Here is a 4,442-nt window from a genome sequence, read left to right as displayed (position 1 = left end):
TATATCTCCCTCAGAAATACCTTCCAGAGGCTTACAGCCTTACAAAATAAAAGCATTACAGAATAAAAGCACTATATAAAATAATATTTTTCTATACAGGAATCACCACAGTGCAAAACCCTGGAAAAATTGTGGCCAGAAAGGGAATCAAACAAGTGGGTGCAGTCACCTCTGCAGAACGGGGGACACTTATTACACTTGCCTGTGCAGTGAATGCCTTGGGGAATTCCATCCCACCAATGTTTGTCTTCCCCAGAAAAAAAATCCAGCCTTTCTTCACCAGCAGTGGCCCTCCTGGCTGTATTGGTACGGCAAATGGGTCTGGGTGGATGCAAGGGGAGGACTTTTTGGTCTTCCTCAAACACTTCCAGACTCACACCAAGTCCTCACTGGAGTCCAAAGTGCTGCTGATCTTGGACAACCATACCTCCCACCTTTCTGTGGAAGGGATTGATTTTTGCAGGAGCCATGGCATCGTCCTCCTCTCATTCCCCCCACACTGTTCCCATAAGCTGCAGCCCTTGGATCGCAGTGTATATGGGCCACTGAAGAGGCTCATATACAGCTGCTGTGACAGCTGGATGAAAGCTCATCCAGGAGCCACAATGACCATCTATGATCTGCCAGGCATTGTGAAGAGTGCCCTTCCCCGTGCTGCATCACCGGCAAATATTCAGGCAGGGTTTGCATGCACTGGAATTTGGCCTTTAAATAGAAATATTTTCAGTGACAGTGACTTTGCACCATCCCAAGTCACAGACCGCCCACTGCCAGCAGTGACACCAGAGGTTCCATCTTCCTCTAGGCCTACAACTCCTTCACCCAATGCGGCAACAGTGGCATCCTCCATGCCACTTAGAACACCATCCCCTGTCACACCATGTGTGGTGTCTGAGCCTGAGCCTGAGCCATCATCCTCTGCTATGGACACAACGTTTGCACCCGTGTCCATCCGTCCACACCCAAAAGCTGGCCCAAGAAAGCAGACAACAAAGGGCAGGAAAAGAAGGGAAACCGCTGTCCTGACAGATACTCCAGTGAAAGAACAACTGGAGGCTGAGAAAAACAGGTCTGCAGCTAAAAGAAAAATGAATTTCGGCAACAAGAAAAAATCCAAACCAAAGAAGCAGAAGATTCAGGACTCATCTGATGATGAAAATGAGATTTGCATTGTGTGCTTGGAGAGCTTCTCCAGGCCAAGGGAGGTCTGGCTCCAGTGCTGGTCCTGTAAAGCCTGGGCACACAAGGACTGCACGGATGGAAGGGATTTTTACACGTGCCACAACTGTGACTCGGACTAGGCCTACCGAGCCCCCCAACTCCCCTCTCTCTGTTATTGAGAATGCTCATGTTTAAACTGTTTTGGTGTTAGGTGTTCTACCCATTAAATCAGGGGTGTCCAACCCTGGTCCTGGAGAGCCCCTGTCCTGCATGTTTTAGGTTTCTCCCTACTCTAACACACCTGATTCGAACGATTTTAAAACCTGTGACAAGCTTCAGTTGCTTGATAACGAGCGCATCATTAGAATCAGGTGTGTAAGAGCAGGGAGAAACCTAAAACATGCAGGACAGGGGCTCTCCAGGACCAGGGTTGGACACCCCTGCATTAAATAATTTAAGAAAATGAATGAAATGAAAATGAATGAAATGAAAATGTTCTACTAAATCATTTCCGAAAATGAATGAAATGAAAATGAATGAAATGAAAATGTTCTACCCATTAAATAATTTTCTTGCATTATAATGTGACGGCTTCACCTCTTTTTTGTCATGTAGTAAGAAAAAAAGGTCATCATTACTTAAAAGCATGAAATTAATAGTCACAATAACATTACTGATAAATAATATTTTCCATTTTGACTATATGATTGATTCATTATGTATATTTTAGACATGTTACAACCGTCCCTGACTTGTGTTACAACCGTCCCTGTACACTGGGACGGTTGTAACAGTGGACAGACTGTATTAAAATCAATTTTGCAACCTGTACATGTTTCATAAAATCACTTAAATACATTATTTCAGCAGTTGACAGATTGAAGTTTATAATATAACAAATTGGTTATTCCAGTGTAAATGGTTTTTGATATATTGCTAAAAATTGCAAAAAGTGTTACAACTGTCCCTGGTCTCCCCTATGTCTTACACGCAGCTGGAAAACAATTAAATGAGTGGTATGAATAAGAAAACTTAAGTCACAGTGAAATTAAAACAAGGAAGAAGAAAACAGTAAAAGTTACTTACACACAATGGCGTCGTAATTCAGCGTCATAGAAATCCGGACTTGCGGACAAAGCTCCGAGCAAGTAAGAGGTCACAGCTTCGTTATGAGGCGAGGTTCGTCTGTGAAAACAAAATGAACAGTTAAGATCGGTATCTACTGTTAACGCATCTATTTCCTTATACAGCAGAATGAAAGCATATTCTTTAAATCTTACCTTTGCTCCGGTTCGTAGCGCCTACAATTCGTCTCCGAGTTGTGAAGACGGCGTACTGCTTCCTGTAAAAGACCAACATACACTTAACAAAGCAACTTAACGTTACACTGGTTCCTCTCTCTTGTTCTTTTACAAGGCTACTATGCTACTTTTAGCTTGGACTATTAGCTTTTAAGCTACTTTTAGCTTGGGCTTGCTTTGCTAATTTTAGCTTAGCTAGCAGTCACCGAACATATTCTTACCGCAATCATCCTGAGAGTCTCCAGCAGTCCTGGGACATCCTGAGAGTCTCCAGCAGTCCTGGATATAAGAATTATAACATTTAAACCACATTTTCTTAAGTGAAGCCTCTCAGAGCAGCATCCCTGCTGCCGGTGAACGTGAACGTCTCCGCCTCGTTCCCCCCACTGAATGAGGCGCCCGGTGTCTGCATCAGTCCCTTTAACGGACAACGGTGCACGGCGTTATTAATCACCGTTAGTAAATATATAACCACGGTTTAACATAAGCACTATATTATTAGTTAACGTCGGTAAAAACGGCACATTTTCCGCTTCGCTTGCGCTCGCTAACCCCTAAATGGTAAATTAGCGTCAGTAGGCTAGCCGGCTGGAAGGACCTTCGATTCGTAACGTTAACGTACAATGCCAACAACAATAAAGTAACGTTCATTATCAATACGATTTAAAAGTCAGCTGGAAACGTAAAAGTCATGTTACAGTATACTTACATGTGTACGCGGTTTGTGTCGGGCTCCTCGCCAGAATCACCGCAGTCGTCCGCCATTATCCAAAACTTGTGAAGTCAGACGAGCCGCAATGCATTTTGGGAAGTTGAGTAGATTTAGCAAGGTCCGCTGTACTCAGAAATTCTTGCCAATGCAGTATACATCCGGGCATTTCTCGCGTGCACAAATTCACATACTATTGTATGTGAACGCACTACGTACTCAAATTTACGTCACAATTAAGTACGAGTAGGACGTTAGTATGGCATTTCTAACACAAGCCTATGATCTATGAACCCATCCTTGACCCTCAGAACTACGACCAGCCATTATAAAGCAGTTTATAGTTGTTAATGTTGTGTCAAAAGGTACTTGTAGGGGCCAAAATCCATATTTGGTCTGTTTGTTTATTGTTTATTTTGAAAGGTCACTCATACTGTTTTTTGGTCATGTCACTTCCGTTTTGATTGACACATGGGTGTGGTTTAATCTATACACTAGGGCACTCGGAGCGGCTTGGGGTAAGAGAGAAAGGGGGTTAGTGGCGCTCCTTATTCATATTTTCTGTTTACCGTCAAATTGTCAAATAACCAATAATAAATCGTCAAACAATAAACATCACTGGACTTGGATTCATTTGAACGACGCGTAACTGCCTGGAGCCCACCTAAGCCTCTTAGCGACCTTTTATAGGAAAACTGTCGCTACAGTACTGCATTTAAACATGTTACTTCGCAAGTTTCCTGGCTTCATCCCCATCCGGACAGACATTTTTATGGAAAGCCAATAGAAGTTTGGAGCTTGCAGGGAACAGACACGTCATACCCAGCATCATTTCTGCCTGTTGAGCGCATTGCTGGGAGATGTGTGGTTAACACATCCACTGTGCATTTAAGCACAGAAAGGGTCACTGTAGTCATGCCACTATGCACAGTGGTTGAGCTCTAGGAGACTGTGATGTTGTTTGCATGAATGTACATTTTACCTTTGTGGCAAAGCCTGATTAAAAGTAATTGTTGAAGCAAATTGTTTTGTGTATCTTTGAATGAAGATGAAATTAAGTTATATCTTTGAATGAAGATGAAATGAAGTTAACACCTTTCAGAAAAATGTCACCTGGGGGAAAACTCCCCCTGCTACCCTGATTTGCATTTGTATAGCTCACAGCATTTTCATTTACATGTTAAAGCCTCCCCTAGGATTACGGGGAGGGGGGTCATGGGGGGACAACTGCCAAGCAAGGCCCACGTCAATTCCCGGCAATTTACGTCAGT

At 43.2% G+C, this 4,442-nt stretch overlaps 1 long non-coding RNA gene across 1 annotated transcript; it reads right to left on the bottom strand.

Annotated features, from left to right (window-relative positions):
• Positions 1-2,247: 2,247 nt before the first annotated feature.
• Positions 2,248-3,226, bottom strand: LOC311032039. Its single transcript, XR_014599146.1, has 4 exons — positions 3,172-3,226; positions 2,684-2,741; positions 2,442-2,503; positions 2,248-2,346 (listed from the first exon to the last, which is right to left on the bottom strand). It is a non-coding gene; the product is annotated as an uncharacterized lncRNA (long non-coding RNA).
• Positions 3,227-4,442: the final 1,216 nt, after the last annotated feature.

Source organism: Eutrigla gurnardus, assembly GCF_963514095.1.
Source record: "Eutrigla gurnardus genome assembly, chromosome: 21".
Classification (NCBI taxonomy): domain Eukaryota; kingdom Metazoa; phylum Chordata; class Actinopteri; order Perciformes; family Triglidae; genus Eutrigla; species Eutrigla gurnardus.
The sequence above is the reverse complement of the archived record's forward strand: the minus strand, read 5'-3'. Positions and strand labels throughout refer to the sequence as shown.